Genomic DNA, 15,035 nt, shown 5'->3' with positions numbered 1-15,035 from the left:
GAGTTTTTTTCTTGTTTTCTCTTGAAGAAGAGAGATTTCTAAAGGAAAAATCTTCTCTCCCAGAGCTATAAATTTCGTTCCTTCAATACATTTACACAGCAGGATTTTCTAAACATTAGCAGTGTCCACTTAATTGGTATAAAAGGTAAAGCGACAGCGGCAAAACTGATCTGTTTGGTCTGACTTTTGAAACAAAAAAATTGAAGTCAGGAAGGAGAAAAAAATTAATTTTTGCAGAGGATACCCGAGATCCTCGACCTGGAACATCGAGTTCCACCTGCAACTTGAAGCGGCTGGCACTTGAACAAACGATTACCACGGCCACGAAACGTCGCAGGACTTGCGACAAAAATATAATAGACAGGTAAGCAAGTGGGACATCGGTTAATTAATTGTTATTTATCGAGAAAATTAGCCTTTTGCTTATGCATGTGTCGCAATATGCAGATGAGATTATTGCTAAAAGCGTACTCATCGAAAATAAAACGTTTGGTTTTTCCTGCAGACATGAAGATACGCAGAGACGGAACGAAGCGCGCAACAAGAGATATGCGCTGCGTTGTGCAGAACGTGCTGCTGAGGCGGAAGGTAATTCTTCACCCTCTTCTCTTATATATCTGCATTTCGGTCCATCGTATTAACCTCTGTGTTTCTCTCGCAATTTTAGCAGGAAAGCCTCTGCATTAGACTTTTGAGAAAATGAAAAAAACCTTTCAATTTTTCATGGGATGTCTAGAAAATATTAGCAAAAGCACACACCATATTGTTTTGCTTGAAATATGTATATTTTTTTAATTTTTCCTAGTCCCAATCTGTGATGATTTTATGTGCCATTCAAATGTTTTTTAAAGAGAATAAATACATTGAACTCAAATCTTTCTATGAAGGCTTGAAATGAATTATGAGACAGATAAAACAGAGCTTTATTTTTTCCTGTCCCAAAATGCGTACAATACGGCCTACGATGCGGAGTATTGATGATTTTACTATTGAGCAGCAGAGCGTGCGTGCAGACAACGCCGACAGTCATCAAGCAGCAATACGGAAAGCTGCCGCAGCGAGCAGCGCAGATTGAGCGCTTCAAACGCCTCTGGCAGTTCTGCCTCTTCCTCCGCCCCCGTTCATTTGGCTGTGCTTAATAGTGAAAGCAATCAGCAGCTTGAACTGCAAACGGAGAAAATCACCGAAGAGGACAAACAAAGGTGATTAGTTTGAGTAGCTGTTGTTGCGTTGGTTTTCCCGCCGGTCAGAATTCAATATGGCGTCGAAATAATGGAGGCTAAATCAGGAGAAAGTCCAGCGACCAATCAGAAGCGCTGAAAAATAATTTCATTCTCGCGTATTTTGTTACATTTTCCATTAGCCTGATGTGCCATCTAACGGTTGAATTGCAAATTATCAGCACAATCAGCATTTAGTAAGGAAATAACAAAAAATATCCATTGTGCTGAAGGTAATTTCATGATAAATTTTGCAAACCAATTTCATTTCGTCCTGGTCCCGGTAAAATTGCGCAACTTTCAAAGGTCAACAATCAATTCGAAAATGAAAATTTGGGTGTTTGTTGAATGTTGTGCTTTAACAGGAACAGGACGATTTCACGTTTTTTTAATTTATCACCGTACTCTATCAGACGCCATATCTGCGTGACACGTGAATACTGGGATGAAAACTGTTGGAAATGTTTCCTGTTCAAAATGATTAGGGTTTTAAATATACCAATTCAAATATTTTTGTGTTCCACATAGGTTCGAAAAGCATCTACAAACTGTCGGCAAACGGTTTATGCAGCAGTTGGAGGAGAACAACCGACGCCGACTTCTAAAATGTGCCGAGACTGAGGAGTGCCGTAAGTATATACATTTTGCCCTTTGCTTCTAAATTTAACCGCTACTGTTTCCGCATGCAATATACAATATACCGACTGCAATCAATGTTGCTTACAAGCAAAACTATGATTGTCAGTGCAGACGGTAGCTGGATGGTTACCGTTTGCATAGCCTTAGGAAAACTCGCTAATTTCTGGTTCGCACGGTGCACGCTTCCACCATGCATGATTTGGCATCACGGGACGAATGTCTAGCGTTTCATTGCAGTCCTCGGTGCGGAGGCAAGTGGCCCTTGAGTGGGCTGGGTCCCTGTGCGGCCTGGTGCGCCCATTCAATCCGTTCGCGGTGTTATTGGCAATCGGAATTCAGCATTCGTGCTAGTACAGTGCGCGCCCTTCCCGGTCCTCGGACAGGGATAAAAAGAGGAAAAAAATATAATTTTTACCATTAGCAAGCCCATCTTAATTCTTTGGGGGATATGAGAATTTGAGACTGTCGTGTGTCGTGTAGCACTGCGTCGTGCGTTTCAAGTAGAGGCTCTAGCACTTAACAGCAGATATTGCCACTCCGCTATAGTCACAGTCAACAACGCAGTGACAGTGGCAAAAAATCAAACAAATCGTTTGTGTGCGGTATATAACACGGAATGGTTAAGAGTTCAAACTTCAAAGGATAAACACTTGGTTTTTTAAATAAAATATGTATTCACAAACTTTTGAAATTGATTTGAAAATTTTAATTCAGCAACTTATTTTTTCCAAACCAGACGACTAAAGAGTAAAAGAAACTGTTTTATAAGCCTCTTATTCCTTTCTTTTATTTTTCGCCAGTGGGACGCAACAAATTGTAAAATTTATTTTACCAACTCTCGATGGGATGAGTCGTCTCGTACACACCCGATTTCATAATTTAAATTTCTCTGCTAATTTCAAATTGCACCAATTGTTTTCGCTTTTTATCCCTGTCCGTTGTCCGAGGACCGAGAAGGGCGCGCACTGCATTAGCACGAATGCTAAAAGTCAAATAAATGAATTGAATTGACTCCTCTGTAGATTTTCCAAGAAAATTTAAGCAATATACACTTAACTTTACCAATAAATAACTCTATTGTTTTTCTTCCCAACGATATTGTTTACAAGTCCAAACTTCGAAGTTCATTTTTGTTGATTAAACTGACGAGGAAGAAGCATTAGAATTCTTCCATAATTTTATTCTTTTAAATTAAATGAGCCCGCTGGCTTTACTTTTGTTAATGCATTTAGACATGGCCAAATAAAAATCAATATTAAATATCGATATTTTTTCTGACGATATTTATCGATTTTTATCGATGTTTTTTGTGGCTTAACATAGGTTATATAGTACGATATTTTAACATCGATATTTTTCAGACGATATATATCGATTTATATCGATAGTCAAAAACTTTTGGTGATGTCTAAATGCATTCTTATCAGTGTTTCGAAGCAGTGGGTGGCGATTTATTTAGGCGTTAAATTGATCTATTACTCTATTTGAACAAATTTTTTTAAAGTGACTAAATATGTTGACTTTAACGAGGCTGGGGAAATACACTAAAATTCCAAAATTTATTGCAATAAACAGCTCAAAACATTTATTCTGTGATTACAATTAACATTAAAGTGAATAACCAAATTATGATTAATCAATCCAAAACATATTCCTATGTTCTAGTTGACCGCTTATCTAAAGCGAGCTTGCAATTTTGTTGAGTTTCCTTGACAAACGAATAATCCAAACCAAAATCCCTAAGTGTGCTGTTTTTACCTTTCAGCTGTTCAAAAAAGTCCAACTTTTCAAGTTCGAATTTCAATTTGTTCCAGACTTTCGCATCCGATTTTACTTTTAAGCAGAAATCTATATATTTTGCACCTGCCATGTAAATATTAAACTTTGAAACATACTCGGCGTAGGACAATTTTAATTGTGTTATGTTGGAATCCATAATACGTCCAGGAAGTTCATCTGTGACAATCTTTTTGGTACATCTTCTAAGCACACGTTTGTTAACAAACTCCGACATATCAATATAAGAGAAGTAATCCTTTGTTCTTGCGTCCACTATAACTTTAAAATCTTGATACACTTTGGCATAGTAATCCGTGTCGAAGAAAAGTTCACGCAGATTTTTGCGATTTTTTTCCGACCAAAAAGTTCCATTTTTGCCTGGCCTTTGGAACACTGCGAACAAACTCTCTTCATTGATGATAAACATCAACTCCTGTGTCCCCCAAATTTGTTGTTTGATCCATTCTTCTGACTTATTTCCGTAGGTTGCGATAATCGTGTCTTTCATGAAGTCCATGTCTTTCCTCAAAGTTTTCACCACATTCTTCAGCATCAATTGAACTTTGTCCTCAGATTTCTTCGGCTTATTTACACCAACGAGAGTGATTGCACTTGAAATGTCATTGAGATTTTCATCTAAAATTGCTACCAGTTTCATCGCAAGACTCCAGAACCTCACAATTTCTTTTTTTCCCTTATCTGGCATTACAAGCAATATTTTCAGTTTTTTTGCCTTCTCCAAAATGACTTTGTGCGCGAAAGCCATCATGAGATCGACGTGGACGTCGTGAAACACAGCAAAGCTTGGCAAGTCGATTACTAAAACGCCACTCCACCTGTCCACAGCAGAGAACGGAAAGTAGATATGGTCGTATCTTTTAGCGCGTTTTGTTAGATCGCGAGCACCTGTCAGGAAAAGGCTTAATTCGCTACTTTCGCCATCGATGTCTCCAAGGATCAGGAGGAAGTCGTCACGGTCTGTTTGATCGAACAATCTGAACGTTTTCTGTACAAAATAAGAAATTCACATTCAATAGATTTAATTCGAACATTTTCCAAAAAAAAAAAAATACCCTCATAAATTCTTCGACGTGTTTCCAAATTTCCATTTCTGGTGGTTTAATATCATTTCTTGATGAGCTTACCATTAGCACAAAAAGGGCTAAGATAATATGCTGCACAATAATTCATAATTAATATATGGTAACAGTTAATATATTAAAAAGATCATATATACCCTCAAAAACATCATTTTTCTCCCAAGGAAGGCAAGAATATTAAAATGAACAGCACACTCCGTTCAATTGTCGTGTGTCGTGTAGCGGCTCTGAAACCCAACTTCCGTTGCTACTCAACAAAAGTTTCTCAATAATGCAATGATGTTCCAAAACAAAATAAGTTTAATTTTTGTTGGAACAACAAAAAGCACTGATAAAAACGGAATTGTTTACCAGGAGAAATGAAACAACCGAGAAAGAAGAAGGCTCTACAGCTTGGGCAGGCGACACACAGCAGAAGAAGTGAATCACATGCAGGTTAAGCTGTGTCACGTGACTCAATCTCGCCATCTCCTTGGCCAAGACGGAGCACGCGCACATATAGCCTTATTTTAGGTTCGGAGATTTAATACTGGCTACCCAATGTCAGAGATGGCAAAAAGTGGTTAGTTTAGTGACTCGAAATGCTCAAATTGCTCAACGGGCTGGGAGGCGACTCGCTACTTGCTGGTTTGCACCTTTCCAGCATGCGTGATTTGGCTTGACGGGACGAATGTCTAGCGTTTCAATGCAGTCCTCGGTGCGGAGGCAAGTGGCCCTTGAGTGGGCTGGGTCCTTGTGCGGCCTGGTGCGCCCATGTTATCCGTTCGCGGTGTTATTGGGACCCGGGTTTCAGCATTCGTGCCAGTGCAGTGCGCGCCCTCCCCGCGGGCTCGGGCAGCTGATGAAAAGAGCAAAAAAATGGTACTAGCAAAATAACCAGCAGCGCTCACTGCGCCGCGCTTGGCGCAAGGACGCTTTTCGCATTATATTTGCTTAGACACGTGAAGAGAACCTATAGGGTAGACCTAGGAAGGTCGAAATTGACTTTATGAGTTTCTGGGTCCCTCCCATACGTGACCCTGAGATAAAAATTTACGAATTTTTGCAATTTCATCAAGCTTGGTGTTCTTTCATAGGGAAGGATCCATATTAAATGAACCACTGTTTGGCAAGTGGTCTTCAGATTTTGATAAAATTCGGTGGAGATGTTGCCCTAGGGGACCATAGTTTAACCCTAAAATATTAGGTGAAAATTCCAAAAATTGCTCATTTTACGGGGATCAAAATTTGAGATTTTTGAAAAAGGTGATGTTTTTAGCGATTTGTAACTTTGACTCTGTTTGTGGTAAACACAAAAATTTGGTATCCAAAATATGCTACGTTTAATGCCAAACAACTTTTCCACGATGACCAACTTCGTAGGTCAAAGGTCAAGGTCACGAAATTGGGGTCAAACCTTTCAAGAAAATCCCACATACCCAAGTACATAAAATTTTGGAAATTCAAAATAGCTAAAATGTGCCTCATATCCATGGTAACAACATATAAAAAATTGGAGTTACATATTTACTTCGTTTACAAGATATTTTGAATTGAGTGTTAAAAATCGATGTTTTTCGGGTCTCTTAATCGTAAATAAAAAAACACGTTTTCCGCTTAATCTCAGCTTCTATGGGTCTGATTTACAAAAACCGCACATCGTTTGATACGTAATGACCTCCCCTAGTTAATGCAAGTGATCATAAGGGTGCCAACCCCCTTCGAATCCTTAACCACCGCCTGGAAATCCGAAAAAAATTATTTTTTCATATTTTTAATCTCTATCTCAATAAATTAAGCGTGACACCAATCAAGTATGTCCAAAAATAGTTAGAATAATAAATATTAATATTTTCTTTGTAGAATAAACCTTCAAAAAAATAAAACTGCTAATATGAAGATTGTATAAAAAATCATTTAGGTTTATTTGAAAAAAAGCATTAAATCGGTTTTTAGTTAAATCAAAATAACTTGATTATGTTTATTAATAAGTTAATAATAAATTTAATATTTTACACTGTTCTTTTATTATTATAATTAAATGCAACCAATTCCTACATCTGAATTTGCACATAATATGCACCAAATAATGATGGTTAAACATATAGTATTGGTTGCATTTATTTATAATAATACAAGAACAGTGTAAAATATTAAATTTATTTTTAAATTATTTAGCCACTCTAAAACTCGAAACTGCCAAATGACAATTCTAAAACCATTCCTTGAAATAATTGTTCGGTATATAGCCATTGATCTTGAAAATTCTGTTCACAGCCTTTTATCAATTTAGCTTTATTGATGCTGATGAAAAGACTGAGCAGCTCGAGGTGGAAGCAGAAGAAGACAGCTTTTTCCGGGTCTACCAGATCTCGCCACCTCCCGCCCTCATCTCCGTTGCGCCCTTCTCCTCATTCCCACAGTCCACCCCGCCAGCTATTTATAACTTGCAACAAGCAGAACCTTATGACATTGCTGACGCTGTTGACACCCTTCGCCGGCAAGTCTTAATTGACGGGGAAATGAAACCTGTGCGGCACGTCACGGAATTTGACGTCGTCATGCTCAGGTATATACTATATTTTAATTTTTAAACCGCACATTCTGGATTTTTGTGCGGGCATTGAGCGTGTGAATTAGGGCTCAAGTGACCTCAGGGGAGCTTTGGTCAAGATCGAAGGTCTTTTGATTGTAACACCAGAAATTTTGCTTGGTATTTTAAAACCACTCTATTGGAACTGTTTTAGAATTAATGAACTACTTTTTACCCTCTCTGAAATGAAATTTGGCAGTCAAAATGACTAAAAAATCTTCTATTGCTTTAACAATTAATCTACAGAATAAACGTTTCGTCACAGAAATTTTGGTCCATTTAAACTTCTCTGATGAGGTTTGGAAAAATTGAACAAAAATATCCATTTTGTTAGGAATATCCGACCAGAATTAATTCCATTAATTTCCCAAAATTGGAATCAATCTTTTTGTCTATCTTTTGGATTATTTTCGTGTTTTCAGAGGCGATGATCCGCACCTGCTCTCGTACAGACCAGAACGTCGAACAATTAGAATTCAGTTCGGTAACGGTGAGCAGGCGGATGTTGAGCTCACAGTTGGTAGTCCAGCTACGCACTTGAGGGTCCGTGGTGATCAGCATCCTCACGAATTCAAGCTGAGTAAAGCACCAACGCGTGATGAGCTGCAAGTCAACAACTTCAGCTACAAGTGCGAGTACGGCGGGCAGCCTATCGGCATTTTTTTAGGCGAAAGACAAGAAGAAGTGATGCTTCTTGGACAGAGGCCGGAATATCACATTGACCCCTCCCCATGCTTACACCTCTGCGCAGGACAGGTATGTGCATTTTATATCCAGCCATTTTTAAATCGATATAATTCAATTCATGTCCGGCGGTACTCTTATTGACACTGTTTTTTTAATATGTCCAATTTTTCACTTTACGGGGAAAGGTTTTTAGTAAAAAGAATTTAGGTTTTCAGCGAGAAAAAATAAATAAAGGTTTCTTTGAGGGGAATCGAATTGTGCCAAAGATTGAGTGCTGTAATAGTTACTTTAGTTCTGATATTTGATAAAAAGCTTAAACGCGATTTGTAACATCCGAAACACTTAATTTAAACTATACAAGAACTAACAATAATACCCAGGTATGACAAGCGTGTCGCCCCTCAGTATTTGTGTGCGTGTGTGTGTGTGTGTAGCTCGTGCACAGGCTTTGAAGTAAAATTCGTTGTTGTATTTTTGTTTACTTTGTATTTTTCATGAAATGGTCGGAAATCCTTTTGAAAATTTTTCTGTTTATTTATATCTGCTGCGTCGGTGACGGCATTTTCGTGCTCTATAGCTCTGCTAGCGTCCCCGATTTCTCTTTTTCTTTGTTACATCTCTCAGCGCTTGCGGATTTTATGGGGGGAAAAAAGTTCAACCTCTGGGAATGAATGTTATTTTGCTGCGAGAGTCTGTCCGTGGTAAGGTGGAATCTTTGCCGCTGCACCCTCTACAGAGGACACACATCATATGTGCGTGTATAGTCCTACTATTGTTTGTTATATCCCAAATATCCACTCAGGTATTTCATGAATGTGTGCACGCAGAGAGTGCAGAGTGTGAAATAAAATAGTCTATCTCTATAGTAGCCGAACTGAGCAGTTCTTTCCTTCCTCCTTCCCGGCCATCCCGCAACTACATACATTTCAAGTGGCGACGAGGATGAGATAAAATTTTCCGCCGGGAGGAAAAGGTGACTGTGACTGACTAGAGACAATCCAGTAAGGGATCGGGGCGCGAGGCACGACGCGATCGCCGATTCAGGGCTCCTTTGCGTGGGTGTCCCGGGGCGTTTCATCAAGAAGAAACTATACAATTTCGAAAAAAAAAATATTTCAACGAAATACAAGTTTCAACGAGAGATGGTTCGGCATTAGAAGAGCAGCGGGACAAGTTCATACACGAATTGTCATAAAATTACAAAAGAAGCAAAAGCAGAAACGAAAACCACAACGAGACCAGCTGGCACGCATCCGCGTGTCATTGTGAGTGAGTCGGAGGGCGCAGCCGCGTTCTCGGCCCGTCAACCTGGGATGATGGTTTCCCCAGGGGTCGTTTGATGTACCAGGCTACCGAGAGCCTGAGGTGTCTGATGGGCCAATGCAGATGAGAAGAAAAAATAAACTTGCCAAGTGTAATTTCGTGCCGTTACCTTTGTGTTAAAAATCTCGGTTACTTAACAAATTCAGTTTCAAAATTTCAATCTAAATTAATTTATGCCAAAGCAATAACTTAATTCGATTTTCAAATACAAATTGAATTTCAGTTCCAAACTTAAAATGATTTCCAATTATGTAATTTGATTTTCAGTTTTTCTTGTTTATTTCCCTTTGTAACATTTAATTCCAAATTGTTCTAATTTTTTATTTTTCACAATTTCAAAAAAGGGGGAAGATTTTGTTATATCCCAAATATCCACTCAGGTATTTCATAAATGTGTGCACGCAGAGAGTGCAGAGTGTGAAATGAAAGAGTCTATATAGTAGCCGAACTGAGCAGTTCTTTCCTTCCTCCTTCCCAGCCACCCCGCAACTACACATATCATTGTTTATTGCAGCTTTTTACATAAAGCAAGTTGGAAAAATCCTATTCTCAATTCTAATAAACTACGAATAGGTTATGGTGCGTGTTTTACTTACTTTTTAGGCAAGAATAGTTCACGGTCTTTCATTCAAAAGTTGAGAAATCCAATTTACACACATTTTGGGAAGTAAAAACCCTGGAATATAATATGCCATTGCGAAGAGTACCATTCTAGCTTTGACTAGAAATCCTATTTGTTTCTAAAAATTGATATAATGTTATGTTGGCTCGCCACTAGTTGCCAGCCCTGCCGTAAATAAAAGTTAGTTAACAATGATGCTGAATGAGGGAAAACACTCGTTTAATTGTTCCTATCCCTATAAAGCCTAAAATCATAGTAAGAAATAGTCTGGACGTCCGACGAAAGAATCCGGACAACAGCGGATAAACTCTCGACTAAGAATAGCAGCCGCTGTATCAAAAATTATGTTTGTTCTGTCCCCAGGTGCAAATGAACTTCCCGTCCCTTGGGCGATCCACCACCCTCTACCTAGACGGCGAGAAACAACTCGCGGATATTGGTAGTGGCGAACAGCTCGTTGTTCGATTTATTAACAAATGCAAGCGTTTGACAATCAATGGAACTCTAATTAAGTTCCAATTTGGTGGGCCTCCGTTCATTATTTCACTGAACGGCCGGAAAATAGACGTTTCGTTGTCACCACTGCCAGAGGGAGCGATTCCAGGCATAGGCAGGATTCCTGCCTAACGTGGAGGGTCAAGGCTGAAAAGGTGAGTGTACAATTTAATTAAAAAGTCTTCCAGCCCCCAAAATCAGAGGACAGACAGAAAAAGCATCTGTAGTTGTTGAAATGAAACCCTTCTGGAGGAATCGCCTCACGCTTTGACGCTTTTCACAATTTTTAACTCAATTACTCTCTATGGCCATCAATCTCCATCGAAACGTGGTTTTCCTGAATTGCTCCTATGTCTCCGACAAAGACCCTAAGCAAGTTACCACAATCCCCTAATCCCGGCGAGCGCGACACGTATATATACTTCTACCCCAAGGGGCGGTTAGGGTAATTTGTATTGTATATTAATATATAGGAGCCATAGAGGCATCCCGTGGCGCGCTGTCCTCGCGGCGAAGGGCGCGTGGTGGTCGGAATGCATGATTTACTTATTTTTAGGCGTTTTTATCCATATAAATAAATTTTAACGATGTGTTTTTATGAGGAACCAAGCTCAATTTAATTTCTAATTTGTTCTTCGTTTGTTGAAACAGATGCTGTGCTCATAGGCTGTGTTTTGCGCATTGGAGGGCTGTGCTGCGTGTGCTGGACTGAAAGAACTCGATATAGGCTCCGTTGATCTCAATTTTTTTATTGACTGGTACAAATCGAATCCACTAAATAATTCAAAATTTCCACGCATTTTCACAAACCTTGGAAACAATTTAGAAAAGATATCCTCCAGCTGGCAAAAAAAGTGTTTTTTTGTGGTGACTTCAACATAAATATGCTTTCTAATACCAAACACTCAAAAAGATTAATTAGCCTGTTTGATAAATTTGGATTCTTTTTGTTAAATGATTCCATGATAACTCGCAGGTGCGTGCGGCTGGAGGCACACTCTAATTGACTTAGTATTTGCCAACTTTGACGATGCCGAGCAATTTTCATGTGTTGCACAGTCAAATATTCTTTCTGATCATGACACTGTCATATGCCATTTGATTCTAAATGTGCCAAAAGAAGTTGATAAATTTGTTTAACGCCGAATTTTTTCGGACGCAAACGTTGAGCATGTAGCGGTTCCCGCTTATTGGCGTTAACTTAGTTTGTAACCTTTAGATGTCACTTGTAACTGTATGATAAGCTTTTCTCATTTACCCTGTATAATACACCTTCACTGACCGCTCACCTACGCACGCATACGGTCATGTCGCATTTACCTCTCCGGCCGGGAGTATAATGTCGTGCGCATATATGACGCTTGTAATAACTTATAGACCCGAAGATAATACCGGGGTAAGCATTGTATTTAACTGTGATAATAATTATTGTTATTCTCGACTCGCATATTGATGCGTTAATTAATTGTTTATATATTGACTTTCCTTTGAGATTTTATTGTGAATATTTATTATGTAAAACTTTACAGTCTTAATTATGGATTAAATCTTCGTCTACAAAGGAACCAGATGCATTTCCTTTTGGCTCGAACCGAGTAACCCACATTTGGTGACCCCGACGTGACGCACGGAAATTTGCCCATAGACGCGGAAATTCAGGAAATTTGAGATGAGAAGATGACATTCCTCACGCCCTGAAATTCCGAATCCACCTTCCAACGCAGCCCAACAACTTCAGATATTTCAACAATTATTTGAGAGAACTTTTATGTGGTAAAATTTATATTTCGAGCCAGTGACATTTCCCAAATTTCATTCGCAACGAACATTTCATAGCCAGTGATAGATTCCAGTAATTCTTAACTCGCCGTGAATTTGTTTAAATTGTTAACGCGCATTCTTGCCCACAAGTTTGTAATTTTAATCCCTTTGTGAAGCCATGTAATTCCTTGAGTGCTCAACATACGCTTTTCAAATTTTGCTAATCGGTCTATGAGTCGAATCTTTCGCCTTCACTGCTCGCGCTACTGATGTCTTAGGGTCACGTCGCCCTGACAAGCTACTGCGCTAGAGCCCCTCACGACCTAGAGTCATTGTCGCTCTGTCGTCGCATAACGTTTCGCCGCTGCACGCCGGGGAAGCCGAGTGTAGACTCACTGCATGAGCTACATTTTTATAATTCATTTTGTGCTCTTTCAAGCACCAGCCCCCCTTTTGCTCCAGCCCCCCTGTTTGCGTGCACATAGCGTGACGTCACTCTTGCCAACCACAACTTGCGAATTACTAAAATCAATCTTGTGATCGCTCACTCACGGAGCCGAGCCAACCGAGTAGATACAAGAGCGATTGCCTAAAAGCGAGCAAGCGACACGGCTGACAGAGGTGCATCGCTGCACGTGCCATCGGGCACGGACAACGACCCCTCTCGACGCCATCGTAGCTGTCAGACATGATGAAGAGCGGGTCATTTCAAGGTGGCGAGGGCCACCTCCCATTAAATCATGTCAGTCGTCCCCCTCCGAAAAGAGGCGTTGATGTCGCAATCATAGACAAAAAACAGTAGCAAATGGACCAAAACGTCAAAAACCCGCCAGAGTTATGGGGCGTCATGTCTAGACACGCGTGCACACGGGCGGGACTTGGGTATAAAGAGGGGGGATCCCGACGCCTCGGGGCTCTTGTTCTACACCCGCTACACGAAGCAGCAGGTTGTTTCTCTCGTCACCCCGTGACATGTATATTGGCCGCGACATAAATCTGTCATTTTGAGAAACCGAACACCAGCCGACTTGGGCGCTGAGCACCCCTCAGCGCTGCTTTCCCACCCTAATTCGCTGACAACCGGGACACACATGGAATCCATTATCTTCCTTGTTCTCTTGTAAGTACACTCACATTTCGATTAGACCCCCCCGACAAGACATTAGCGTCATATTACCCAAGTTTTATTGCCATTTCGACCCAACAAGTCAGGCGTCAAGTTTCTTTCACAAACATTAGAATACTCGACGTATTTTAATTAATTCAGAAATTTCCGTTGATTTTCCGTTAAGTTTCCGTCTGTTCCGAGAATTCATATCACACTCAAACACATTAATATTCCAAAGTGCCTACCTCAATATTTATCTCAATAATTGTCTACAACCCTTTCCATAATCGCCATTTCTCAGTTGTCTAGTTCTGCATATTCTTAAAATATTACTGTATCGCTCGAATAGTTTATGTGAAATAAACCATTTTTCCAAAGTTTGTAAACGCTAATTCGTTCGTTTCTGTCCCGCCGATATATCTCCATTCTGCTCAAATTTGGAATTAAACGAAATTGATAAGTTTAACGTAAATGTGTTTTCCCATTTAATGCGTGGAAGACTAGTGCTGAAGTCTCACAGGACGGCCAATTTAAAGTAAAAGTGCTTTCCCATTCAGGCGAGGAAAGTTAATCGGCCAAAAGAGAGTTATCAGAATCAGAAAGAAATATTCTAAAGACACCCGCTGAGAGAGTAGCGAGAGTTCATATCTCCGCACCAAGGAAGAAAGGGAGAGCCGTGCCGTCAGCACCCCCCTCGGGCCTGGCCTGTCGAAGCTGCCGCGCTGAGCGAGTGACCGCCGAGTCCAGCCGAACCGATTTCGTGACACACACACACACACGGTGAGTTGCTTCTTTCTCTCCCTTGTTCGCCAGTCCTTCCAGTACACCCCGAACTCAAACTCAAAATCTGCTGTGTAATTTATTCGCTCTATCAACACCTTGAGCGAGGCTACATAGTGTATTTTTATGGCATCCCTTATGGGGAACTGGAATTTAAACTGGTGAATTTGGAAAGGATTGCAACTCGTTATCAGAACGTGTCGAAATATTTCTTTCTACAGAGTAAAAATTACATTAACTAATTTAAGTGAGCAATTGAGATATATCACGATGGCGACATCGGGTTTCTCAGGTAGCGATTCGGATCTAAATCATGCGGCTAATAAGTCCGCGGGAGACGAGAAAGATCTTAATTCAGAAGATCTGGTTAAGGAAATTGAAAATATGCATCACGAACAAGACCGATTACGGCGAGAAAATTCCAATTTGTCCAAACAAATGGAGCAAATGACCGAATACGTAAAGAAAATGTCAATTCAATTTGAAGGCGGTAACCACGCGCGCAGATCCAACTCGCGGAAAAGGATCAAAGCCAAACGTTTTCTGTCAGGAGGACTGAAGTCGGAAAAAGGCGAAAGGTCAGATACCGAGCCTACGGGAAAACCAACAGAAGCTGCAGAGCACAGTTCAAGCTCTTCCTACGATGATGCCGAAAACGGCGAAAAACCCGAAAGTGAAAATAATTCGGATACACCAGCACTGCCGGACGATGGCAAGAAACGGCCCCTGAGTGGGAGCGAGTCGCGTGCACTTGGCACCTTAACTCATGTAGTCCAGAGTTTTCCTGGACACACTGAACAATATCATATCACTGACTTCTTTAACACCTTGGATCGAATGGCCAAATTTTACGGAGTTTCTCCTGATGTAAAATTAATGGTCGCGCACACTCGGTTACGCGACAAGGCGCTCGCTTTTGTGCGCTACACCGGGTTAATTCATGAAACCA

This window comes from Cloeon dipterum, chromosome 4 (assembly GCF_949628265.1).
Source record: "Cloeon dipterum chromosome 4, ieCloDipt1.1, whole genome shotgun sequence".
Classification (NCBI taxonomy): Eukaryota; Metazoa; Arthropoda; class Insecta; order Ephemeroptera; family Baetidae; genus Cloeon; species Cloeon dipterum.
The sequence above is the reverse complement of the archived record's forward strand: the minus strand, read 5'-3'. Positions refer to the sequence as shown.